Source organism: Ambystoma mexicanum, chromosome 3p (assembly GCF_040938575.1).
Source record: "Ambystoma mexicanum isolate Mex_15411 chromosome 3p, UKY_AmexF1_1, whole genome shotgun sequence".
Classification (NCBI taxonomy): domain Eukaryota; kingdom Metazoa; phylum Chordata; class Amphibia; order Caudata; family Ambystomatidae; genus Ambystoma; species Ambystoma mexicanum.
Genome location: NC_090925.1, coordinates 663907913 through 663935467, shown reverse-complemented (window position 1 = coordinate 663935467; position 27555 = coordinate 663907913). Strand labels below are relative to the sequence as shown.

General features: G+C 47.1%; 1 protein-coding gene across 9 annotated transcripts in view; it reads left to right on the top strand.

Annotated features, from left to right (window-relative positions):
• Positions 1-27555, top strand: part of LOC138580695 (uncharacterized) — a 583872-nt gene that overhangs the window by 104159 nt on the left and 452158 nt on the right. The gene's annotated exons all lie outside the window — the stretch shown is intronic.

Here is a 27555-nt window from a genome sequence, read left to right as displayed (position 1 = left end):
ATGAGTCCATCGTGTTATGAGTGATCACCGTCAATTTCTCGTATGTAAAGATAGACCACAGCTTAGCGAGCCACTCTTTATTAGACTGAGCAGAAGAGAGTTTCCAGTTCTGGGCATGAGCTAGTCTCCCGGTCCTCAACATAGCCTCAATCATCTTCGGGAAGCTGGTGCACTCCGAATCAGGGGAAGGGACACCAAGGAGCAATTTGAGTGGGTGCAAGTCTGGGGAGATGCCCACCATGTCCTTGATCCAACTCAAAAGCTCAGACCAATAGATCTGGATGGACGGGCACTCCCACCACAAGTGTTACCAAGTCCCACGCTGGCCACACATCCAAGGGCAGAGAGGGGATACTCCCATAAACATTTTGACAACATATCAGGGGGGAGATGCCAAGGATGGAGAACCTCAAAGTTGTTTTCCATAGCCGCCATGTAAAGGGTCCCCAAAAAGAGTGCCTTGTAGACTGCCCCCCAAGTTGCCTCATCCAATACCATCCCCAGTTTTTCCTCCCAGTAGTGTTTGAAGCCCTGCCTACCCTCCAGCTTCGCCGTAATCAGTACTCTAAAAATCTTCGCCAATGGAGGTAGATTCCACAATTATTTTCTCAAAGGTTTTGAGGGGGCGGGCCAGATCAGAGCACCATATGGGATTGGTCAGAATGCCTTCAACAAAGAGGTATTGAAGCTCGACATCGATCTAATCCGCATTACTTCAGCTAGCTTATCATACTTGATGATGATGTTTTGGCTAAACAGTTGGGTGGCCCTCTCCAGGCCCATGTCTGACCATGACTGAGTGTTATGCAAACCCTTATTTCCAGGTTGAAGGGGGCACCCTACAAGGAGGACAGGGGCAAGGGCCATGAGGAAAGGGGTGCATTCGCAGCATTGCTCTTCCAAGAACCCCAATGGACTGATAATGTAGGGTGTGTTTTGAGGTGGCCAGGGAGGACCTTAGTCAAGGCCCATAGGAGGTCTCTTACATTTCAATGGTGTGTTTGGGTATCTTCTATGTACGTCCAATACGTGCCCATCTCATCCCTCATGTGCTCTAACATTACCCTGAGTTGAGCTGCCTTGTGGTATTGCCTAAAATCTGGGAAGCCAAAACCCCAAAAGGACCTCGGAAGGGTCAGGGTTGTGTGTTTAACCCTCAGCCTCTTCCCACTCCAAATGAATCACTGGACCAGGCCGTGTAAGGTTGAGAAGAAGGAGTCCGGGATAACGATGGGGAGAGAAGAGAAGAGATAGAGGAGACAAGGGACAATGATCATTTTAATTGAAACCATATTGCCGAACCAAGAGAGAGTCAGGGGCACCCAGCACAGGAAGTCCTTCCTGATTTTGTCAAGAATCGGGGAGAAATCCATCTAAAAGAGGGCTCCTAGGTCCCTAGGAAGGAGGATTCCCAGGTATGGGGAGGCCTTCCATTCAATTATCATACCTTCTAAGGTGTCCCTTCCCTCAATCTCCTGCCCCCCCCTCCCATGGACATTATACATGATTTGGAGCGGTTTATCTTCAAACCAGAAAATTTACCAAAGGTGCGTATAGGGTCGAGGAGAGATGGAAGGGAATCTGGTAGGTTGGTCATATAGCAAAGATATTGTTGGCAAAGAGCGAGAGTTTAAAGTCATGGTCCCCACAATGAATCCCTGTGATCCCTTGCTTTAGTCTTATGGCAATGGCTAGGGGCTCCATTGTCAGGGCATACAGAAGGGGAGAACTGGGGCAACCCTGCCGAGTCCCTCTTGAAAGGAGGAGGGGGAAGAAACAGAGCCATTTACGGCTAATCTAGTGGAGGGGCCATTATACAGTGTAGCAATCCACCCATGGAATTTATCGCCCAGACCCATTCTTTGCAGTACCTTGCCCATGTAAGGCCACTCGACCAGGTCAAAGGCCTTTTCTGAATCGAACTAGATGAGATAGGCCTCCAAGGCCTTACTTGAGGTTTCATGCATCAAGTCCAGGGTCTTTCTTATATTATCCGACCCTTGTCTGCCAGGAATGAATCCCAAATGGTCTCCGAGAACCAGGGAGGGGAGGTGCTGGGACAGTCTATTAGCAAGTAATTTTGCTACGATTTTTACATCCATATTAAGAAGGGAAATAGGATTGGCACTGGATAGGGTCTTTCCCCTCTTTAGGTATAACCACGATAAGGGCCGATAACATGGAATGGGGCAGGGATACCGTGTCCAGTGCTGCATTGAACTGCTTAGCCAAAAATGGAGCAAGGGTGGAGCGAAAGTATTTGTAGAACAGAACAGTGAAGCCATCGTCAGCCGACACGGTGCCAATGGTGTCTATTACCTCTTGAGGAGTGATGGGCATCTCGAGGGGGTCAGTTTTCTCGGGGAGGCAAGGGATTGGGAGAGAGTCCAAAAATCGGTCAGCTTCAGCCCATCCCCCGTATATTCTGATTCGTAGAGGCGTGAATAATACTGGCGGAACTGTTCCGTTATCAGACAATCATCTACACATTTGTCTCCCTCGGGTAAGCGCAATTAATCCACACTCCTACTAAGGATTGTATCTGCCTTCTCACCATTTTCCATGTATCTTTGCTTAAGGGAGGCCAGCTTCATTTCCGTCTGTTCCACCAAGAGAGCGGACAATTTCACCTTTAGCTGTTGGAGCTCTGCCCATTTACCTGGGATCATTTGGGATCATAGTTTACCCCCCGGTTGGAGAGCCTCTATTTTATCTATGAGAAATCTCTCCTCTCTTGCCCATTCTCTCTTGCTTCTCAGACCCATATTAATGAGAACATCCCTGATTGTGGATTTGAAGGCATTTCAGATTCCCGATACGCCCACCTCCCTATTATCGTTGAATGCAAAGTACTCTTTTATGGCAGTGATAAGGGATTGGGATAGTTCCTTGTCTTGTAGCAACAGGTTGTTGCGTGACTACCTTTAACCATCCAGGGCTCTCGAAGGGGCCCCTATCCAGATCCGAACTAGGTTGTGGTTTGACCGAGGGATTAGCTCTACATTAAAGTCGGATATTCTTTCCCGAATGGAAGCGTTGACCAGGATATAATAAATTCTGGAGAACGTAGCGTGGGTTTTAAAGAAAAATGTAAATACAGGGTCATGTCCTTTTCATGTCGTATGAGAGTCGGAGAGCCCCAGTTCCTCATTGACCCAATGGAAACCAGCAGCTGTCCTCCTTGGTGCTTGTGTATCTGCATAGGGGCCCTCAGACATCCTGTCTCTTTCGGGGTTGAGGACCATGTCGAAATCCCCACCCACAATTAGAGCCCCCTCCTCGAATGCCATAATCTTAGGTTTCACCCCTTTGCAAAATTGATCTTGAGCCTCCGTCTGGTCATAGATTGAGACTGCTGTCACCTTACTGCCTCTGATTTCCCCCTTGATGATTAAATACTGCCGCTCAGGGTCTTTACGCAGGGCCTTTTAGATAAAATGCACCTTTGGACACCACAGGCGTTATCCCTCTTTTCTTAGCTGGGCAAGACATGTGGAATACCTCCTGTATGGTTCTGGCCCTGAGGGACGGTTCCCTCCACCTAGCCCAATGGGTTATCTGGAGAAATAAGAAGTGTCATTTTAGCCTATGAAACTCCCCCACCACCATAGACCTCTTGTGGGGGGAATTCAGACCCTGAGCATTAAGTGAAACCAACGTCAGTGTTCCGTTTCTTTCATCCATCGGGGGGAGACAAAATGTTATCAGGTTTCCACTAGGGATCCGTATGATATCCATGTCCCCCTCTCGGCTCAGTAAACTCGGGTTCCACACAAGAGAGAAGGTCCCATTTGAAGTCAGGCCACGGCCTGGTAGTTGAAGCAACAAACAACCCAAAAACAACAAGAACAATAACCCCAAGATCCCAGCTGTCCCCCTGAGTGCATAGTCTGCCAGCAACATAGAGAATGTCATAAGGCCAGGCCACCAGTTCCTACCTCCTCAGGTTGGCATACAAAGCACAATACCACCTATCTGAGCCCCCCCCTCTTGTGCTCAAACAGAGACAGAATAGATCGTCATCCGCTCCCCCCCTTACGGGAAAAGCACCTAAACGTTTCCACTCCTTCATCAAACAAAGTCCAAGGACAATGTTCTGCCTCGGGTTTTCTGAGGAGAAATATGGAATCCGATTCTTCCGGTAGAGCGAACCGGCACAAGCTGTGGCTGGAGCATGGTGAGTCATTGGAAGATTTCGGTGAGGCCGGTGTTACTCTCCTGAACTTCCTGTTACCCCAGACCCGGCGCATTTTGTTGAAACCGTTTGTTTTCTGGGGTCCTGCTACCTCTCTCCCCCCTGTCTTCATGGTCACCTCCCACGGTGGGGTCACCCAGGAGTTCTCTGGACGCCCTATGGATGTCGTCCTCTGTAATTAAGGAGTATTAATAACCTTCATATTCAAATGAAAGGGAAAAAGGAAATCCCCACCTGTACCTTGCAGCTTTGGATTGAAGCCATTTTGTCAGGGGACCACACAGTCTTCGCCGTGCCAAGGTGAAAGCCGACAAATCCTAGAAGATCATGAGCTGTGCGTTCTCACAGTCAATTGGGCCCTTTCTTCGCACAATATCCAAGATTTTGCTCTTTTCTGAGAAGTAGTGGAATATCACTAGTAACAACCTGGGGCCCCTAGTGGACGTCCCCACCCTGTGAGCCCTATTGATCATCCGTTCGTTTGTGTTTGTCCCGGCAAAAAGTTTCCTGATCACAGCATTGTCAGCCTTTATAATGTCCGCCTGTGTCTCGCTCCCTGTTCTCTAAGTCATCCAATTTGAAGGTGCATTTCTCTTCTCTTCTTTCCAATTCAGAGAGGCACATGTCTATTTGGGTCTCCAGAAGGTCGACTGAGGTTTGGTTTGCCTCCAGGGCTTGAACTTGGTCGTCCATGGTGTCCACTTTTTTATCCAAAGAATCCAACCTCTTTCCAATGTCATCTCTGAAACCTTGGATTTCATCTAGGAGGGCAGCCATGCCCTTACTGACCGATTGGACCTCGATTGCTTCTGCCTGCGAGGAGGATGGCATGTCGGGTGTCTCCAGTGCTGGGGCCGGAGCATGGCGAAACATCTGCAGGCACTCGACCCAGTTCATCAACGAACACCAGAGGAGTCGGACAATCCAATTAGGGTGGTAGTCTCTCCCCGGAGGGGGGCCGCAGGGAGCAACACAGGAAGTGGAGGAAAAGTGCAGAAGACTCCAGAGGAATGCCCCATGGCAGTGCAGGCGTCGGGGAGTTGTGAAGAATCTGAAGGACTCCATCAGCACCAGGAGAGCCAACATCAGGTGGAATTGGTGCAACAGTGGCCTTCGATGCACCCACCTACTTCTACCTCCACCCTAGCCACACGGAGGGAAATGGCAGCTGTACTCAAGGGGTGGCAATGTCAGAGGAGTACGTATGTTAGAGAGTGGGGTCAAGACGTTGTTGCACTGCGGGTGTACAGTGATCCTTGGTGGTGGGGCAGCTGAGCGAGTGTTCCCTAATGATCACTTAAGTTCAGCACAGATCTTGTGGCCTCCAGGTGGGCTGGAAGTGGTGGCACGGTCACACAGGGGGGTTGCTCACTCCTTCCCCTGTGGGGTGCCTCCAGCTCCAAGGACGTGCCACCCCACCGCCCCCGGCTCTTCGAGAAGCAGAATCCTCTTATCCCACAGGCTGTCAGAAAGGGAGGGCACAAGGCAAGTGTTTGCAGCATGTGGTTTCAAGAGGGCCCAGGAGGGTGAACTTTCTGGGGATGTTGAAGTGAGCGGGCGGTAATGACATGGATACCCACGGGTAGTGCGCCCTTATCTCCAGGTGCTCTGTAGGTACAGGCCGGGGGTCAGCAGGGGCGCTGCCTCCACCCCACCGTAGGCCAGGCGAGGCCTTGCACAGGGGAGCCTTCACCCAGTCAGAGAGCCATGCCAGGGGTTAAAACAGTTAAATGGGGGGTCACAAGCCCATCCAATCAGCTCATGTTTACTGTGAGGCCGCTGTCTGCTTCAGGGCCCCCACGGACAGAGAAAAGAGTCAATAGGCTTTGGGTCCCCAGACCCCACCCCCTGTGCAGGCTGATGTGCTGGGGCATGCTGACAGAGCCCCCAGGGGTTGTGAGGGCCAGGGGGGCCCTGGAGCACTGACCTGGCAATGTGTGGGTTCCTCTGTGACTCGGTGCAGAATCTCTCTGATACGGTCTGCAGGGTTCCTCAGGTCCGGCAGGAGGAGGATCCATTCAGTGGTGTCAGGATGTCTCTCCTGTAATCCTGGAGGGAGGCTGGAGCAAGGGAGTCGGGCGTGCGCAGCACCCGGGGGGGGGTCATTGTGAGCAAAACATCCCAAGGAGAAAGTTTGAATGAATGGCCGCTGGAGTGCGGTGGGGCCCCTCAGAGGCAAAGGTGCGGAAAGTTAGAAAATCACCCGCTACAGTTGCTGCGAGTGTGTGCGTAGTTAATGCCCCCAATGAAGGGCCACAGGTCCGGCTTAGAGTCATGAAGGTCGAGCCGGAATCAGCTACGGGATGAGCCATTGGAGCACGGCGGATGGGGAGGATGACTCGGGTGCCGTCAATCATGTGTCCAGGAGCTGAACGGTGGTGTCTCCTAGTTGACGGCCCAAGTCCTTGAGCGATCTCACCTCTGGCAGTCCCCCCATGCCCTCATTATAATGACTTAACTGTGAAGGGGTGAGGGGCGTGGGTCGTCAGCTCGGGTCCGCAGCTCGTTAGCCACCACTTCTCCCAATTCTTCAGCGGGGAGGAGAGGTGCGGGTGCCAACGGGAGGCTGCAAAGGACAGGGAGAGAGGGGACAGGGCACCACGCTCCTCGGCGGGAAGATCTTCCTCATCCAAGCACCAACAGGAGCCCCCTGGAGGGGTGACCTGTGGTGGTGGAAGGTCCAGGGATCCGCAGCGAGGTAGGATCAGTTGAGGGTGTCCGAAGGTTCCGGACGCTAATGACGTGTCGGACGTGGGACTTTCCCTCAATGGGTTACTCGGTCTGTGGGGGGAGACTGCGGGATGTGGGAAGCTGGCCACTGTTCACGGGCCACAGGCCTCACCTGTACCACGGTGTCTGGCAGTATGTCGTGGAGCCGCAGGCAGGTAACTAGGCGCTCCCACTCTTACTCTTCTCTGCCGGCTCATATCCCAGGTTATACATCACATAGAAACACTGTAATTCTCTCCATTAGGTGCACCAAGGGCTTAGGATGCTCTGGGGCGGGGTGTGGGGGACAGGTAATCACTTCTGGGGGTAAGGGAGGGCTCAATTCCCTTTTTCAACCCCTGTGGAGGAGATTGAAATAGATGCGTCAGCACATCTCAGCGCCTCCTGGTGGCTCCCCACAAGAACCCTTTCAAATGTTTTGTATGTATCACATACCTAGTTTGACTTGCCCTGATGAAAGACCTTGCAGTCCGAAATGTATTGGCACACTGGCAATGGCCTGTAATACGCTTGATGCAGTAATTCATTATTGTGTAGTACAGATGAAAAATACATGAGCATTTGACAAATGTCTTTCAGCTGTTTGAGCTAGACTTTTTAGCCTAGGCCTTTGTTAGGCAGAATCCTGTGCAGTTCCCTTAGGGAACACTACAGAAGATTAAGACTACAGGTATGAGCAAGAAAAATCACAGCACTATGGCACAAGGAAACACTGACCAAAGCTTTGTATCAAAAAGAGAATATATAAATTTATTTTATACACATCTAGTTCAACACATCAATTACAGTTGGTAAAGCAAGTTATGTTTAGTGAAGGAAAAGTATATACAACTCCCTAGTCAATTGTAGACAGGTTTACGGTATAGTGAAAACTGCGCAAAACGGCACAGTGAAAACCAACTATAAATGGCACTCTAGCAATTTAACGATAGGGAGGGAAAGTACAAATTGAACCGAAATATCTTCATACACCCCCTAGCAACATTTCCCTGAAGTTTTGTGAACAAGTAATGCACAGTAATACTTTAGCAGAAAGATAAGTAAATGAAAACTGAGCGAAATGGCAATCCACAAGTTAAAACAGTAGGAAGGAAGAGGGGTTTAGAAGATTCAGGTACATCAACACGTTTTTCATTGAAAATCAATCTAGTGAGAGCAGATCTAACAAATCAGCCAGAGTCAATAGGCCTGAGCCAGAGTCAGTGGTACAGGACCAAGAGTTTAGGAGCAAAAATGTTCTTGTAGCTGCAGTCAAGTCTTTGGTTAACGAAGTTTGAAAAGGTAGATGCAAGGTGAAAGACAATGTTAGAAGAAAGGGCGGCCAACCCAACAAGTAGATAAAGGATTTAAAACACCTTTAGGGCTACCACGGGAAAAAGGAGGCCTGGCGGAACAAAGTACCTTTGAATGAAGAAGTGGCTCCTGCAGTGGCGGTTGTTCCTGGTAGTTCCTGCAGTTCGGGGGATCCAGCAGAGGAAGAGAGGTTCTCGTCGTGGAGGAAGGTTCGAGTTACTGCACTACCCAGGGATGAAACCAGTCGCGGTGCTGCCTAACATAAAAAAGGTACGCTCCTTTAAATCGCGGTCCGGGTGGATGGCTGCCTGGCTCTCCGGCCTCCAAGTGCTGGGCACTTGCAATTCGACCAAGGCAGGTCCGAGGAAGCGATTGGCGAACTGTTTGGTCCCACCAGCTCAAGGGAAGGAGACTCTTTCGATGAAGATCTCTTCTCGTTGTGTTGAAGAAAAGTGGTGAGACGCTGCAGCAGGGCTTCACCAGTGGTGCAGGTGTTGAAGATGTCCGTGGCTTCTCTCCCCTTCGGTTCCGTAGTTCCAGTGGTGACGTCTTGCCCTTCCAGTCCTCAGGACCCTGCTTTTATGCAGAAAGAGACCCATTCATACAGCCTAGCTGTCACTCACACAGTGGAGTGGTCTTCTTGGCGGGAGACCCTCAAGCCTATCAGGTTAGAGTGCAACCTGAGTTGCTGCAGCAACTCTGTCCTGGGGTTCTATACTCCCCCTCCCAAATAACAGACCCACCCCAGACCCAGTGGCACCGAAAGGAGGGCTTCTTGGCAGAAGCCCGCCAAAAGGACGAACAAAGGATCCCCGACCTGGGTTTAGGGTTTAGAGTAAGACATGAGAAAGAATTTATATTAAAGTTCTGGCAAATAAAACCTACCGGAGTAAAGTTAATATTAACATACACCGGCGGTATGTTAGAGGCTGTCAGAAAAAGTGGTAGCCTTGAACAATGGGAAAATCCATAGGGAAATATTTGCGGTTGAATATTTACGGTAGTAACCACACCAGCCAGAAACTTTAGAGAGGGGGACTTTACGGTACCCCTTGGAAATTAACATAAGGGAAAACTATTAACCCTTTCCAGTACTTCCCTAGTAAGATGGATTGTACTGGTTAAGTTCATAAGAATTGACTAGTAAAGTCAATGGGGACTTTACATGTCCTGGGAGACAGTAGTCAGTCCCAGGGTATGGAGCCTATGTTTGGGGGTCGCTACAACACCCCTGCGTCACTGCACTGAGGGTGCTGTGTAACACATGTGAATAAAGATGGTTCCTATGGGGGAGAGAAAATCCCATAGGCATTAAACACAAAAATAGCCTAGAACACACATAGCAAAAATTCCTAAGAGTGGGAAAAAGAGTCTCACTGTTAGCAGGTAAAAAGAAACAAACCCTTGAAATCCAGCAAAGCTGCTGGGGGATTCTATAGGTAAGGGAAATTAGCCATAGAATGAGAATTCTGCCTAACAGTCTTGTTGTTGCTTTCATTGTAAGTGCCCAGTATGGAGGCACTTTTTGTGAGGGTGCGCACCTCAAATTCAATGAACATTTATCATTAAAGGTTGATAGAACAATTAACAGCATCGTGAAGCTTAGTAGTTTCTGCTCACCCAGTTTTTGTTTAGTGATTCTGTTACTGTCACTCTTTTGACAGTAATGGAATTACTGTAATTTTATGGCACCACTGAATTCCGAGTTTGGAGGTAAAGTGCTGGATTAATCTCCAGCATTCTTAACCCCCTCCCCCCACAAAAACAGTGGATTTACAACTCAAGAAGGTGGTGGCCATGTGGTAAATATAAAATGTAAGTGCAAGATCTGAAGTTGATATTATCACCATACTAGGGTTATCTACAAATTCTGTAATTAATGTGCCCTCAGAAGAAACACCAGGCTTTACATGGCTTTGTATTTCACAGTATGAATTTTTTCAAATATATTCTTGGTACTGCTACAGTTTAAAGTGTATCAAGATTTTAAATATGGAAATTGTTCATGATTCAATCATTAAAACATATACAGCCGACACTTTTAAAGACATTGGGGCACATTAGGAGTGGGCCGGTTTGGTAACAATGCTGGAAAAATGCTGGTAATATCGGCACTGGCATTCTTACCGGACAGGCACACACCAAGTTTGCCAGTAGGGGCTCTGATCTACCAGCAGGCTTGACCTGCTGGTAGTTCAAACACCTACCAGCAAATAATTGCGGAAATCACCGGCGCTAGTACTACCGTTATCAGTGGTTGCCGCAAACCCATTGCATGGGACTCCATGTCATGGGAACGTACCACCGTTGTTGGCACCCATAATATCCTGCTAGTACTGGGCTATCAGGGACTGGTAACCGTAAGGCGAATTTGCCGGTATCGCACTGGAATTACCGGCTGGTTACCGGCAAATCCGTAATGAGTCCCATGGTCATTATACGTTTGCTGGTCTGGAATTAATTTGCCAGTTATTCCATTTACTGGCATATTTACAGACTGGCATTTTGGTATTAGGTGAAAAGATCTTTTTATATGGCATGGAGCGGTCTTTCTAAATCAAACTGTCACACTGCTGCCTCACATGAGTGCGCGCAGGGGCTGACAGGCTCAGCGGGATCCGGAAGAAGAGGGTGAGTAGAATGGGTGTGTGTCTACATGTGTGTTTGTGTGTGTGTTGTGTGTCTGGCTGTGTTGTGGTTTGTGGAGAGTCTCAGGTGTGAGGGGAAGTCTTGGATGGGGAGGCAGGGGGCTGAGAGAGGGTGGTTTGGGTGGCAAAACATCACATTTCAGAGAAATCGCATGGGAGAGGGTGGGGTGGGGGTGGTTGGGGGCAGGGAAGAATGATGGGGCACTCAGGCGGTGAAACCGGATGCAGGAAGTTCTGCAAGTCCCAAGAACAACACTTCAAGAACTTTAGAGACCTCCAAAAAGGGCAGTAAAAACTTTGAGGCGATACACATCAATCCTTGTAATATCTGAATGGTCATGTCGCAGGTAACAAAGTTGACACATTTATGTGCATGTTTAGGCTGATTGCATGTGAGAGCTTTCGCAAACAATGTGAGATAGAGTTGCACCAGCATCTAGTGGACAAGAGTATCATGGACCGTTAGGAGCTTGCCTAAGCGACCAACCAGTTTGTGGCTACTTGCATCCTGAAAAAGGCAATGGTTGTGCATCCAAACCAGAGGAAAAGGTAGTTGAGAGGAGTACATTTAAATAGAGTAAGGACACATTTCCATACCCTTTTGCTAAGAAATGCCCCAAAAAACCAGAGGGGAAATTCCGGTCACTTGCATCATCTGCTCGGTCAGAAAGGACAAGTGAGTTTACCTCTAGGCCTGGGGCACCCACATTTACAGCATCTCAAGGCTGCAATTTCTTCAGAGATTGGAGGCATGGAAAGAGAGATGCAGCCTGCAAGGGTAGACCCAAGTTGGCCATAGTTAGTGCTATGCTCATGGAGGAAGACACAGAAGTAGACATTGGGCCTCATTACGAGGTAGGGAGGTAAGGGATTACCGGCACCGGTAAGGGTGCCGGTGTCGGTAATCCCTTACCTCCATATTCTGAGGTCCCTTAGCGGGTCCCGCTATGGGCACCTGGTTTTTCCAGGTGCCCTTAGCGGGAGCCGCTAAGGGACCAGGGAGCTGATAACGGGGGCTCGAATGGGAATGGGAATGGGGAATGGTTCTCAGAATGGGGATTTACCGGGTCCTCCAAGGTTGGAATGACCCGGTAAGTCCCTATTCCGAGAACCCGGACCCGGAATGCGGTAAGGGGGTAGCCATGGCGCTAATAGCACCATGGCTACCTGCTACCTCGTAATGAGGCCCATAGTCAATGTGGGCATCTTAGATGATGAATACACATTCGGCCTGGAAATTGGCCTAATTCACCATCATATCCCTGTTTCTGTGAATACAGAGGTCTTTTTGGTCCAAATGTTTATTAATGGGAGCAGAGCCCCAGCACATTGTGATACTGCTGTGAGTATCACCGCTCTCTGACGACAGTGGGTGCAAGTGGACCACATCATCTCTGACCTCTCAGACTAGTCTGGGGATTTGATTGTCTCACCCGTTGCCCACTGGATATCATGTAGTTCAATAGGAGGCAGGACACTGCTCAGCTCTGTATTGCTGCGAATGATGCCATTCCAGTAGATTGTCTTTTGGGAAACGGTAAACCTAACGCCAAAATCATTGCAGCGTTCACACGATCTTGGGCAAAGGAGTTAGCACCAAAGAAGCCCTGTTGACTATGGTTCCAGGGGCTCTTCTGGCTGATGACAGCACAACCACTCTGCTGGTATTGCCCAGTCCGGATCCAGATTCCACATGGACACTTGCTTGTGCTGGAGAGTGTCAAGTGGACACTGAAGTGCCTGCTGCGGCAGCACCCGACTCAGTGACCGCAGGGTAGCCAATAGGCATAGAACACAAAACTGAGGTAGAGGACACCATAGTTTCAGACCTCATTGGTCTCCCTGAGCTAAGTGACTAGTCCTTAGTTTGAGACCTAGATAAGGCTGGCATTTGCCAGGCATAGCATGACTGCCTGACTTTGGCAGATCTGTGTGACCAGGCAGATACGCCAGCTCAGGGGGAAGCCCTGGGTGTTCAAGGTTTACTGGGAGAACAGTCTCCTGTACAGTGAGCCCAATAATTCTGAGGCAGGGGCCATCTGGCATTTTGTGGTTCACCAGTGCCACAGAAGGTTCCTTCTGGACTTGGCTCACGACATCCCATTGGCAAGTCTTCTTAAAATATCAAAGACATCCGAATCCGACAGTCTATCTGCTCACTCTAATGGGCAAGGATCGGATTCAAAGATAGAAGAATTTGTCAATTTGTGCCACACTTGCAAAGCATCCAGCAAGGCTGGCAATGCCACCATAATTTCAGTACCCATGATTGGGAAGCACTTCGAGAGGATGGTATGGACATTGTGGGTCCTTTGGAAAGACAATCCTCCTCCAGAAACCAGTATATGCTGGTCTTGTTTGATCACGGCAACTGGTACCCTGAGGAAATACTCCAGAGGAGCCTCTAAGCCCCCATGGTCCTGAAAGCTATCATCAGGATAGACTTTTGTGTGATGTTCCCTAAAGAAGTCAATTCTGACAGGGGATTTAGCTTCAGATCAGCTTAAATGAAGGCAATGTGGGATTAATATGAAGTAACCCTATACCTTCCACAGCTATCCCTCCACAAATACCTCCCCTCTCAAGCTCTTCGCTCCTCTACCTCCAACTACCTCAGGATCAGTTGTTTTTCAAAGAAACAAGCTAGAGGTAGATCTCTGTCTTCGGCTGGGGCCTCGCTCTGGAACAGCCTACCTGCAACTCTAAAACTTGAGGGGAAGCATCTCTGGTTCTGGAAGCACCTCAAGACCTTCCTCTTTCTTCTGCCTTCGCTCCCACCTCCCCTGCTGATCTTTTCTCTCTTGGCACCGTGCACCTGGCCACCCTCTGTCCTTCGGGCCCAGGTACCTGCTCACCCTGCCACCCTCCCGCACTGTCTCTGCGCCACCCCTTGCACTGGGGTCTGCATCTGTACCCATACAGCCCCGCCTTTTTCTTCCTGCACTTTTCAAACCTACCCTGTCTGCTGCCTTAAACCTAGAACTTGCAAATTGCTGGCTGCACTACCACTGTTTGTTGCCTTTATTATTTATTTATTGTTATTTATCTGTTTCTCCTCTGCTTCGCACTTTCCACTTCTCCCCCTTCCATGAACTTTTCCCCTCCCCCTCTCCCATGTACTTGCCTGTTCTCAATGTCACTGGGCCTAGTAAGATCACTGTTTTGTTCACCCCTGTTCCCCTCTTTTGCCTTGTCGCGCTCTGAAACACTTGTGTACGAGTGCGATAGAAATAACATATCAATATCAATATCAATAACCTACAAGTTACAAGTTCTCCACTGCCTTTCACCCACAAACCAACAGGCTTGGTGAGCGGTTCATCAATAGCCTCAACAGCATAATAGGTGGCTTGGAAGAGCCCTTCAGGAGAAAGTGAGATATTCTCCTGCCATACCTCCTGTCCTCCTACTAGAGGTGCCACAGAATGGTGTGGGTTCAGTCCCTTCAAGCTCCTGTTTAATCATCTCATTAGGGGTCCGGTAAGTCTGGTGTGGAAAGGATGGAAGGGCAATCCACAAACTCCTTCCCATGACATAGTCTGCTATGTGCTTGGTCTTCGATCCAAGATGTATAAGTACAGGGAACAAAGCAGCCAGAACCTGAAAGCAAACCAGGAGCTAAGGAAGCACTGGCAATATCAGAAGACTATCAAAATGACATACACACCATGCCAGATGGTCTAAATCACGGAACCCGTCAAACCAAGTGCCTTGTATGACAAGTGGACTGGGTCATATATAGTGCTGGAAAAGAGCAGTGAGGAAAGCAACCTTATTGATACGAAGAGCCTGAGACAGACGGATCGGTCTTCCATGTCAACCCACTTAGACCTCATTAAACCCGGGACAACTTAGTGATGGCTCTGGTCACTGACAACAAGACTGAGGAGGAGACAAATCCCCTCATCGACTTGTTGTACGAAGAACCCACTGATGGGTCTCTCAGGGGAGTTTAAATCTCTCCAGACTTCAACAAACAACAATGGCAGGACTGCAAGCAGCTGGTGGATCAGTTGGCTGGACTGTTCTCTTTTACTCCTAGGAAGATTGATTGATCCGGGCTGGACAACCCCTCTGCTGGATGATTGACAGACAGGCTGTGTGAATGGGGGTTTTTTGCATAAAAGGCAGGTCTCTTGGGCTGGAAGTCAGAGAGTCGCCAGTGGAACTACATGGAACCGACGAGAAGTGGAGGAGAGGTTGACTGCTGCAACTGCCCCGTACCGGTGAAGCCCTTCTGCAGTCCTGAGCTATCTACCCTTCAACGACTAAGAGGAGATCCAGTCCGGAGTCTTCTTCCCTTGAGCCTGGTGGGGATAACCAGCTCATCTTCTTCAGTCCGAGGTCGCCTTCGTGGTCGAAATCGCTGCACACTGCTGTAGTGGTCCGGATAGCCACCTGAAGACCCTCTCCTGTTTTTAAGGAGCGCACCTTTTATTCATTGTCGCTGCTGCCGGCCTCATCCCTGTGTGGTGCGGACCCCCTCATCGTCCTTCTTCGTGCTGAAGCTGCAGGAAAGCGTGGGTCTGTGGGAAACCATCAGGAACAACTGCCATGGCACCAGCTTTGTTCTTTGAGAAAGGTACTGTGTCCTGTTTGAGGAATTTTGGGTGAAATCCCTATTTCTCTTCTTTAAGGCGTGTCCTTAATTTTCCCTCCTTCTTATAACTTTTGCTTCCGAACATTGACAATATCAAAGTACTCTTGGCAATGTTGAATCTCGAACTGTCCGAAGTGTGTGTGTGATCCTCAACAACAGGCACCCTGTGTCACTTGACTTTGGCTCCGGCCCTTTAACTCTTGAATTCCTGTCTGTGTGTGTTCTTCTTTTTTGTCTGCCTAACCAACATATTGCCTATGATATTTGCCTCCAATTCTCTCTGGTTATTTCGGGTGCTAAGTGTGTTTTTACCCCGATAGCATTTCTTGCCGCGGATACGCGTTTATCTAGTAGACCGAACTGTCAAAAAGTGATCGCAATTGTATTCATGGTAACGTGTTCTGTTTTGTAACACCGGTCCATTCAAACACAGGGTACTTACCTCGAATAATACTGTACAAAGTGAATTGGTTAGTTGTAGTATATTTTACATGTGGTTTTTGAATTTATAGAAGTGTTGTTTTGATAACAAATGGTTTAAAAATAAATGTACTTATCTTTTTACCTAAACCCTTGAGTCAGTGTTTGCTTGAGTCACAGTAATTGTGGTCCATTTGTGTAATCTCTGCTACTGCTCATATACTCTTGAGATAAGCCTGGCTGCTCTGCTACTGCTACCACTCTAACATAGTAGTACGGGCTTGTACCAAAGGTAAAACTTGTATTGCCACCTGTAGTCTTAATTGTGTGTAGAGGTCCCTAAGTGCACTGCACAGGATTCTGCCTAACACTGGTATACGGCGGTGAGGATTTGGAAGTAGAATGATTACACTTAGAGTGTTGCTATTGCTTGGGTTCAACTAACCACAAGGTTAACACCACTAATTCTATTTTTAACTAAGAAACCATGTCAAATATGGAAAGCTACACTGAAGAGGTGAGTTGAACTACACTGTTGAGGTTTTGAGAACCATGTGCAGGGAGAGGAGTCTCTCTGGTAAAGGAAATACATCTGAATTGATTGCAAAGTTAATAGGAAAACAAAGTCTGGAGAGTGGGTCAGAAGGGCCTACCCCTCCAGCAAATGTGGATAATGATGTTTCTGATTCTGAAAGTGTTGATTTGGAAGAAGTAGATGAGTCCTTGTTAGGTAACCCTACAACTACTTTGCCTGCCCAGAAAGCACAACCTCTGTCCACCGGGACCCCCACAGGTCCTGCACTTACTCCTGAATGTATTGCACTTGAGAAAATGAGACCTGAATTGGAAGTAAAACGTATTGATGCACAAACTGCCATGAAACATCAAGAGGTAGGGCTCAGAGGAATGGAGCTGAATCATGAACTAGAGATGAAGAAATGGTCTGTAGAAAATGCTTCTCTCCCAGAGTCTATTAGGTCTGCCAGCCCTAAGAGACCATGTATCCCAAAGGAAATGATTGGTATGTATGAGACTAAACTTGATGTTTTGGATTGGTTAGCAATGTTTGAGTACACTCATGGGATTCAAGGTATCACAGGGAATCAGCTGATTCCCTGGCTTTTCGCTAGGCTTCCCCCTGTTGCAAGTGATGCTGTAATGGAGTTGGGGGAGGAGGATAAACAGGATTGTGATTGTGTAAAGCTAGCATTAATAGCTAGATTTGGGAAGACCTCTTCCCAGTATCTTATGAGGTTTATAACCCTCAAAAAGCATGATGGTACCCCTTGGGCTACCTGGGTGTGTGAATGTTTGAAAAACTTAAATGGTTGTGTTAAGGGTTACAGAGTGAACACTTATGAAGGTTTGAGGAATCTTGTAATGTTGGAGTCTATTTTTGATGTCTGCTCCCCTGAGCTTAGACAGCACTTGGCTGATTCAAAGGAGATAGATCCTAACAAACTAGCTAAGGCTGCTGACTTGTGGGTTGCCAACAGGGCCACTCACAAGGATTCTGGGGCAACTCAGAAAAAGGATGAGGGAACGCAGCCAAAGAAAGACAACAAAGAGAATTCCAATAATTCCAATCCAAAAGAGGACCCCAAACATAGCCAGGGTAAGCCACAAGGAAAACCTAATCAGGCTAGTGTACCATCTGGTCCCAAACCAGATGGAGGTCAGAGTAAACCCCCATTCCAGAGAGCATTTGGAAAATGCTTTGTTTGTGGGCTACCTGACCATGTGAAAGGAGATCCCAGGTGTAAGGGTAAACCTTCAGGGAATAACACTGTCTCCTTAGCCTTCTCCCAGGTGGATGGAGTACCTATGACCAGTGGAAACATTCAGTTACTAGCTGATGAGCCCATGAGAGTCTCAGCTAGTGTTTCTTTAGTGTCATTGGGTCTTTGGGAACAACAGAACTTAGATGTCTATAACTCAATCCCAGATAATACTAAAGAGTATTACAAAGATAGTGTTCTTGTGAATGGTCAGGAGACCCCTGCCATCAGAGACACTGGAGCCAGCATAACTGTGGTTGATGAATGTTTTTTTCAAGGTGGAGGATGTTGCTAAGGCACCCATACATTTAACCAAGTTAGCTGGAGGTCCTGTGCAAATGGTTCCCCAGTTACCAGCTCTCATCCAGTGTAATGACATCACTGTCAGGATACCTGTAAGTGTGCAAAATAACGTACCTGGGAGGATCCTGCTGGGTAATGACCTTAAAACTCTTGGTTTTGTGTCTAGTACCCCCAGCCCCCCCCAGCAGAAGGAAGCAGGAGCTCACAAGGTCTGCCAGGGAGAGAGCCTTGAGAAGCTCTCCTGGGGACATGATAGAGGAAACTATCACCCCAAGTCCACAGGACTTACTTACTGCCATTGCAGGGCAAGGAAAGACCAAGGGGAAACCAATGTCTGCCAGAAAGAAGCCAGCACACACTCCTGTGCCCAGAAGGACATATCTGAGACTGTCCAAAGTCACATCTGTGACTCCCACACCAGCTGAGGCTGAGTGTGAGGTTCAACCCTGTATGGTCAAACTAGATACTGAGGAATCAGATCTAGAAGAAGATTTTACCTTGGTAGGAGATCTAGACCTTGTTGACCATCCTGAGCTGCAGTCTTTACTGGTAGAGGTGGACCCAACAGGGAAGATGTCAGTAAGGGACAAAGGGAATTTCCTACCTTGGAAGGTCTTTGCCAACAGCAACTTCTCAGCTCAATGGAACTAAGCCTGGGAAGTATAGGTTGCAGTGGGAAGATGGCCTCTTCTACAGTGAACCAACTGAGTCAACCCCTGGAGACTGCAAAAGACTTGTAGTACCTCTAGTGAACCGACTCCAGTTTCTGCAGTTAGCCCACAAGATACCTTTGGCTGGTCACTTAAGTTTTAAGAAGACCAAGGAAAGGCTCTCACTTTACATCTATTGGCCTAAAATGGGGTCAGAAGTAGACACATTCTGCAGAAGCTGTCAAACTTGCCAAACCTCTAGCAAGAGTGGATCCAAGAATGTGATACCCTTGGTGCCTCTCCCAGTGGTGGGAGTTCCTTTTGAGAGGGTCAGGATTGACACTGTTGGTCCTCTTGATCCTCCCACATCTTCAGGCAACAGGTTTATCCTGGTTGTAGTGGATCATGCCGCTAGATTTCCTGAAGCCATACCTATGAGGACTGTTACGGCTCCAGCTGTCGCTAAGGCCCTGCTTGGTATTTTTACCAGAGTAGGTTTTCCTAAGGAGGTGATATATGACAGGGGATCAAATAGTATGTCCAACTACATGCAAGCCACGTGGAAAACCTGTGGAGTAACCTACAAGTTCTCAACTGCCTACCATCCCCAAACCAATGGATTGGTAGAGAGGTTTAACAGAACTATGAAGAGCATGATAGGTGCTTTAGAAGAACCACTTAAAAGGAAGTGGGAGCTTCTACTGCTATGCCTTCTCTTTGCCTATAGGGAAGTCCCTCAGGAGGGAGTAGGATTTAGGGCCTCATTACGACCCAGGCGGTAAGGGGTTTACGGCAGCGTAAACAGCGCCGACCCTTACCGCCTGAGTACGAGGTCCCTTAGCGCCATGGCGGATTTAACACCTGCTTTTAGCAGGTGTTAAAATCCATGGCGCTAAGGGACCATGGAGTTAATTACGCCACCGTAATTTACGGTGGCGTAATTAACGCCTTCCCCACTCCCATTATGCCCTATGGGGCAAAAATGGAAATGGGGAAGGGTAAATGGGGATTGGGGACTTACCGCCCCGCCAAGGTCGGAATGGGGCGGTAAGTCCGCCAACCACCATGGCGTAAACGTAGTTTACGCCATGGTGGTAAAGTCACGGCCCAGGCGGTAACTTACCGCCTGGGTCGTAATGAGGCCCTTAGTCCCTTTGAACATCTCTATATTCATCCAGTCAGAGGCCCATTGGCCCTGATTAAGGATGGGTTGGGGAGTGCTCCTTCCCCCAAGCCAGTCAGAGTGACTGACTATGTGATAGGTCTCCGGAGGAGAATGTCACACATGATGGCAGAGGCAACTGATAACTTGAAGGCTGGTCAAGCTCTGGTTAAACATTGGCATGACCAGAAGGCTAACATGGTTGAGTTCACTCAAGACCATCTTGTTCTTGTTATGGTCCGCACAAGGCAGAGGGCCTTGCAGGACAAATGGATAGGACCCTTCAAGGTTGTGGGTAAACTTGGAGAGGTGAACTATCTGGTGGACGTAGACAAACCTAAGGAGGCTCCCAGAGTCTTTCACACCAACCGTTTGTAGGCATATGCCTCTCGCCCTGACATAGGAGCTTTGCTTCTAGCTTCAGCTCAGGAGGAGGAGGAGAGAGAACCTCTGCCTGACCTCCTCAGAGGCCTACCTTTAGATGAGCAAGTGGAAGGAGTTAATCTTTCTTCCAGTCTCACATCTGACCAACATGATGAGTGCAAGTTACTGTTGAATCAGTTTGCCTCCCTGTTCTCACTTTCACCAGGCTTAACCCCTTGGGGCTAGCATGATATTCTCACTGGTGACTGTTTGCCTGTCAAAAGCTGGGGGTACAGAATGTCAGACAATATCAGAGCCCATATAAGGAATGAGGTCAACAAGATGCTTGATCTCGGTGTTATAGAGCCCTCTACTAGCCCATGGTCTAGCCCAGTTGTGCTTGTACCAAAGCAGGATCCAAGGAGTTGAGATTCTGCATGGACTATAGAGCTCTGAATGCAGTCACCATGACTGATGCCCATCCTTTACCTAGGACAGATGAGCTGGTGGACAAACTTGGTGCAGCCAAGTACCTCAGCACATTTGACCTAACGTCAGGCTATTGGCAAATTGCCTTTACAGACCATGCCAAGGAGAAAACTGCATTTTCTACCCCAGTTGGCCTCTACCAATTCAAGGTGATGCCTTTTGGATTAAAGAATGCACCTGATACATTTCAGAGGATGGTCAATCAAGTTCTGAATGGGATGGAGGACTTCTGCATGACATACTTGGATGACATTGCAGTGTTCCACCCTACATGGAAAGAACATGTTGAACTCCTAGGCTATGTATTACAGGCTCTGGAACAGGCCCATCTGACCATAAAGGCAATCAAATGTTGAATTGGTCAGAGTTCAGTGGTCTACCTTGGACATGAGGTAGCAGGAGGTGAAATAAGGCCATTGCCTAGCAAAGTACAAGCTATACAAACCTGGGCCACCCTTACTACTCAAACCCAAGTGAGAGCCTTCTTAGGTCTCACTGGGTATTACAGGAACTTCATAGAGAACTATGGGACCATACCTTCTCCATCGAATGTCATCTCTTCTCCCAAATTTCCTAAAAAGGTCAAGTGGAATGAGGAGTGCAATCAAGCCTTTGAAGGTCTGAAGAAAGTCCTTTGTCAAGCTCCAGTCCTAAGAGCTCCTGACTAACACCAACCCTTCCTTGTACAAACTGATGCTTCAAATGTAGGTATAGGTGCAGTCCTTAGTCAACTGGATGAGAAAGGTAGGGAACACCCCATTTGTTTCATCAGCAGGAAGTTAAAGGATCCTGAAACAATGTGAGCAACAATAGAACGTGAATATTTTGCTATTGTATGGGCACTGAAGAGGTTTAAACCATACTTGTATGGATCTACCTTCACCATTCAGACTGACCACCAACCCTTCAGATGGCTGATGCAAATGAAAGGGGAAATCCCAAAGTTACTCAGATGGTCAATCTGCCGCCAAGGATTTGATTTTTCCATTGAGCACAGAGCAGGAAGTCACCACCAAAATGCTGATGGTCTCTCTAGGATGTTTGTAACTGACTAGAGGTATGAGAACCATCCAGGAGTGGATTAAATCGTCCTGTCCCTTAGTCTGGGGGGCAAGTGTTAGGGAGAATTCTAATTTCATGGCCAATTTCCCTTACCTAGTGAGTCCCTCAGCAGCTTTGCTGGATCTCTGGAGTTGTTTCTTTTCCACTTGGTAAGAGTGTGAGCTTTTCACCACTCTTACCTGTATTTTGCTATGTGTTTTTACCTGTTTTTGTGATTGTGGGCTGTGGAGTACCTCCGTCTTTGTGTGTCGCACAGCACCTTCTGTGCATGGCACAGGGCTGTCGTTCAGACTTCCCACCGACTTCATTTCTGAGGTGACTACTGTCCCCAAGAAAAGGGTAAAGTTACCATTAACTGTACTTAGTCAAAAGTAACCACAGATCCAGTACACCTCATCTTACATGGAGTACTGGAAGGGTTAACTCATAACTCTTTTTATCTGTACCTCCTAGAGCATTGTTACGCTCTTTTAACATTTAGACATGGTTGGTGGCAGTGGTATATACCCTAAATTTCTACCGCGTTCATCTTATATAACTGTGGTAATATTGTAGGCTATTGTGTTAGCCTCAAGCTTAAACCCGCTTGACCAAATCCTTTTTCATTTGGATCCGGTGTGGTTTATTCGCTATTTCTTTTTGTTAAACTCCTTCTTGTGTTTTACTTTGCGCAGCAAACTAGGTTTGCCTTCTTTGTTCACTGTCTTTTGGCGGGCTTCTGCCTAGAAGCCCTCCTCAAGGCGCCTGGGTGTCTAGGTGGGCAGAATGTGAGGGAGGGGTGTAGTCACCCCCTGCACAGGGTATCCTAGGAAACCCAAGTCGCACTTTGTCATGATTGGCCAGGGTGGTTGTTCGGGCTGGACAACCCCCCTGCTGGGTGATTGACAGCCAGGCTGTGTGAATGGGGGTTTTTCACATAAAAGGCAGGTCCCTTGGGCTGGAAGTCAGAGAGTCACCACTGGAACTACAAGGAACCGATGAGAAGTGGAGGAGAGGTCAACTGCTGCAACTACCCCATACCGGTGAAGCCCTACTGAAGTCCTGAGCTATCTACCCTTCAACGACTAAGAGGAGATCCAGTCCGGAGTCTTCTTCCCTTGAGCCTGGTGGGGATAACCAGCTCATCTTCTTCAGTCCGAGGTCGCCTTTGTGGTCGAAAATCGCTGCACACTGCTGTAGTGGTCCGGATAGCCACCTGAAGACCCTCTCCTGTTTTTAAGCAGCGCATCTTTTATTCATTGTCGCTGCTGCCGGCCTCATCCCTGTGTGGTGCGGACCCCCTCATTGTCCTTCTTCGTGCTGAAGCTACAGGAAAGTGTGGGTCTGCAGGAAACCAACAGGAAAAACTGCCGTGACACCAGCTTCGTTCTTTGAGAAAGGTACTGTGTCCTGTTTGAGGAATTTTGGGTGAAATCCCTATTTCTCTACTTTAAGGCTTGTCCTTACTTTTCCCTCCTTCTTATAACTTTTGCTTCCGAACATTGACAATATCAAAGTACTCTTGGCAACATTGAATATCAAACTGTCCGACGGTGTGATCCTCGACAACAGGCACCCGGTGTCACTTGACTTTGGCTCCGGCCCTTTGACTCTTGAATTCCTGTATATGTGTGTTCTTCGATTCTGTCTGCCTAGCCAACATATTGCCTATGATATTTGCCTCCAACTCTCTCTGGTTATTTCGGGTGCTAAGTGTGTTTTTACCCCGGTAGCATTTCTTGCCGCGGATATGCGTTTATCTAGTAGACCGAACTGTCAAAAAGTGATCGCAATTGTATTCACGGTAACGTGTTCTGTTTCGTAACACCTTATGACACAAATTATGACACTTCTGAAACACAGCCAGAGTTTTATGCAATCTATAATTAGGGATAATAAAACCGTGTGGGGAAATAAAGCACACATAATTGGCAAATCCCTCTTGAAAGAAAGTCCCTATGATTATCTTTATGGACTAGTTGTGTGGGTTCATAACACAAGGAGCCAGACATTGGATATACAGCTGACGTGCTGCCCAGATTGAAAACCCACACTGGTCACGTGTAAACTTGTATATTAAGGCTGTGAGTTGGGCTGCTTTTGTTCTACGCTCCTGGATACAAGTGAGGTAGATTCCTTTATTGTCGAATTCTACACCCAAGTATTTATACGTACAAGTATAATCAATTTCAGTCAGACCCACCATCATACGAGGCCTGGCAACTCTGCCAGCAGTATATAGCAATAGGTTGGTTTTGCTGTTGTTAATAACATGTTCGTTATTCTCTGCATACCGCCATAACTGGTTGGCAGACCTTAGGATCCCACTGAAGGTGTGATCCAGGATCACCAAGTCGTCCGCGTACGCCAGAATGGGGCAGTGGCAAGAGCCTATTTTAGGGGGGCAATTATTAATCCCTAAGAGACACTTAGGTACATCAGATACAAAAAAGTTAGAGAGGGTAGGAGCTGTCACACACCCCTGCTTTACCCCTTGGATCAGGGGGATGGGTTTAGGCACGGAGCCCTGATTGTCCAGCCTAACTTGGACAATATTATTGGAGTGTAAAAGCTCAAGATAATATAGCAGAGATTCAGGGCAGCCCAGATTCCTCAATTTATTCCATAGAAGGGAGCGATTTACCGAATCGAAGGCAGCCCTGAAATCTACATAAAGTGCATAGAGTGGGGGATTGGCATGGACCAGAGCCTTACTTCTCAAAGCATTCATAACAAATATGTTATGTGAGGTGGAGTAGCCAGCTCTAAAACCACTTTGGAATTGATCTAATATACCCGCACCCTCTACCCATTTTAACAGTTCGTTAAGAATAAGAGCAGCGAACATCTTCCCCGAGCAATCCAGCATAGATAGGAGCCGGTAGTTCTCTTGTTCAGTCCTGCTACCTTCTTTGAAAACGGGTATAATAATGGCTGCCTGCCAAGATGCTGGTATGCGACCCTCATAAAGTACTTTATCAAACAGAACTTTAAGGAGGTTAGCCCAGAAGGGGGGGTTGTTTCTCATCACCACACTAGAGAGGCCATTAGGCCCTGGGGCTTGTGAAGTGTTTAATACCTTGATTCTGTCTTGTAGGTCCTCAATAGATACATAAAAGGGGGGATAAGGGTTTAGAAGTGGTGGGATGTTGATCTTGTTACTAATCCCCACATTCCTCTTTTCCAAATAGGAGATCCATTTGTCACAACCTATAGGATTCCCCATACTGGAAATGGTCTTCCCTTTCAGCTCTCCTAATATAGACCAGATTTTACGGGTGCTCTTACTGCATAAGGTTCTAACCGTATGCTGCCATCTCTCCAATTTCCTATATCTTTTATGCATTTTTAGCCATAATCGGTAAGCAGCCTTCAGCTTTCTTGTTTTAAGAGCTATAGCATTTCTGGGGTCAGGACCCTTTCTTATAAATCGAATATCACCTCTGAGCTTACGCTTCTTATCTCTGATTGCACGGTCATATTTTGCCTTATGTGGCACCTTACCCACCTTCAACCCCACTTTACAAGAACCGTGTAAACCAGAGAATTTGCTGATCCAGCTCTCAATTTGTTCAGGTGACATCTGCAAAAACAGATTTGCCTGTTCAATCCCCCAGTCACCGGAAGCCTTAGAAGCCTTTATCACATTATTCGCCGACCAAGAAATACGATTTAAAGAGTGGTTAGTTGCAAGATCACCCAGGTTGGCCACTTCCGCTCTGGGAGAACAACATCCCAGAGTCAGTATCAAGGGGTCGTGGTCACTCCATTTACAATCCCTCACCATCATATCATTGACAATTGTTGCAATCTCCACACTGGTCAAAATATAATCAAGGGTACTTCTCCCACTCTTCCAGGTGAATTTTCCGGGTCTGTCACTTCTTGTTCGTCCATTGATTATTTCGAGATCCCAACAATCAAAAAAGCCCCTCCAACACACCCCCTCACTATCAGTAAAAGCCTGATTCCAGAGACTGTTGTTAGATAAGTGCCGGTTGTTACTAATGCCCCCCCACAATGAATCCTGCAATTTAAATCCCCAGCCACAATGACAGAGTATTTATCGTTAATTAATTTCCAATTACTCAGAAGATCATGCAGGGCATCTTGTGTGTGTTCTCTGTACTTAAGAGCCTGGGGGATTATATATATTTATTAACAATATTTCTTCCCATATTGCTTTTATTCTAAGGGTCAGAGCAACAGCACATTTATAATTACTGTCCACTGGAATCATTTTACTTTTGATCTTATTTGACACCCCAATAGCTAGGCCCCCATAAGGACGTCCGCGTAATCCTTTCTTAGCTAGGGTGTGGTGTGTAGTGTAACCATCAATGGCTGTTGGCTGCAACAACCAAGTTTCTTGTAATAGAATAATGGCGTAGTTGTTAATCAGTGAAAGGGAACCCTTATCAGAAAGAAAATGTTGGTGACCATGAGTATTCCAACTTAGTATGGTATAATCTCATGGTTGTTGTAAAACCAAAGGAAGTGAATCTGCCAACCATTTCAAAGTATTTTGGATGTCCGCCATCTGTACTTTCTTTCCCCATGGTTGGGATTAGTAATAGCTTGTGAAGGCATTTGTTTATTATAAAGCTTTGTAGTGCAGTATGTGCAAAGTATTGAGTGTTTAGTAATTTCGTATTTGTTTTCTGCTATAAGATGGAGGGCTAATTGGAACCACTGGGATCCCTCATTGTCTTCTATTTTGTACGCTATATCTACAGTGTTGGTGCTCTTTGTATAAAAAGTTCTGCAAAAACACACACCTATTTGGTTTGGTAATTCAGCAGATGTGCTTTTGAACTTTGCTATATATTTTGTGTAAGTGTATATTAGAAGGTTGCCATTTCTAAGATGTTTGCTACTCTTCTCTAAAGTGACTGGATTTTCTAAGTGATCTTCACTTCCAATATATTTGCTTTGGGTGTGATCTATTTTTTCAAGGAGTTATTTAGCTGTGCCATGTAGGAGAATGTGATTAAAATGTTCCAGCTGTAAAGCAGGACTTGTGCATAGTATAGTCTCTGGACAAGATTCCGTATAGTGGAATGGTGTGTCAATAACATTTTGATGTGGTGGAAGGTGCTTTTGCAAGCAGGTCCGCAAATGCAGGCTAATGAATTTCCTTGCAGTCCTTTGTAGCTGCTCACTGGACAGGCGTCCATGGTTTGCAAAGTTTGTATTCTTATTTTCCCTTTTACTTTCACATAGTGATTGAGGAATTGCCGTAAAGATTTGAAGGATTGCTTCTGTACATTACACATTGAGGTGCAGGGCCATTTGTAGACAGGACGGATTGGTTTGGTGGAATGGACAGTTGATTGTAAGTTTGTTGGGGACATTCTTTGAATGAGGTTTTCTTGTGCCATAATGTTGTTGTTCATCATTTCATACCCTCAACCACTGCTATGTGTCGCAATTTGGCTTGTCTGATCTTTTTGTATGCCTCTTCATTGAAAAATGGTTCTGTGCTGGTTGCGTGAATCCCCTCACCAGCACAGAAGTTTGTAAAGGTATGTATGTTGACTTTGCACAGGTTGAGAACTACTTTTTGTAGTTTACTGATTAATTTTGTTAGTAGTTTCATTCTGGTCAAAATTATTATAAACAATTTTCTTTTCAGGGGCATTGCACTGTCAATGCGCGCTTCCAGGATTAATAAGGGTTGAGTGTGATTTCTCTGCCATTTTTGTAAGTTTCTGCAGTACTATACTGTGGAACATTTTTTGTAAAATTAATTTTTTGGACTGCTTCACTGTGGCTACTTTAACTTTAGTAGATGCAGTGCTAGCGCTGTTGGTAGGTTTATTCTTCTTAATGCATTTCTTGTTATTTTTACTTTTTGAAAGAGGGGCCTTACATTCTTTCTTG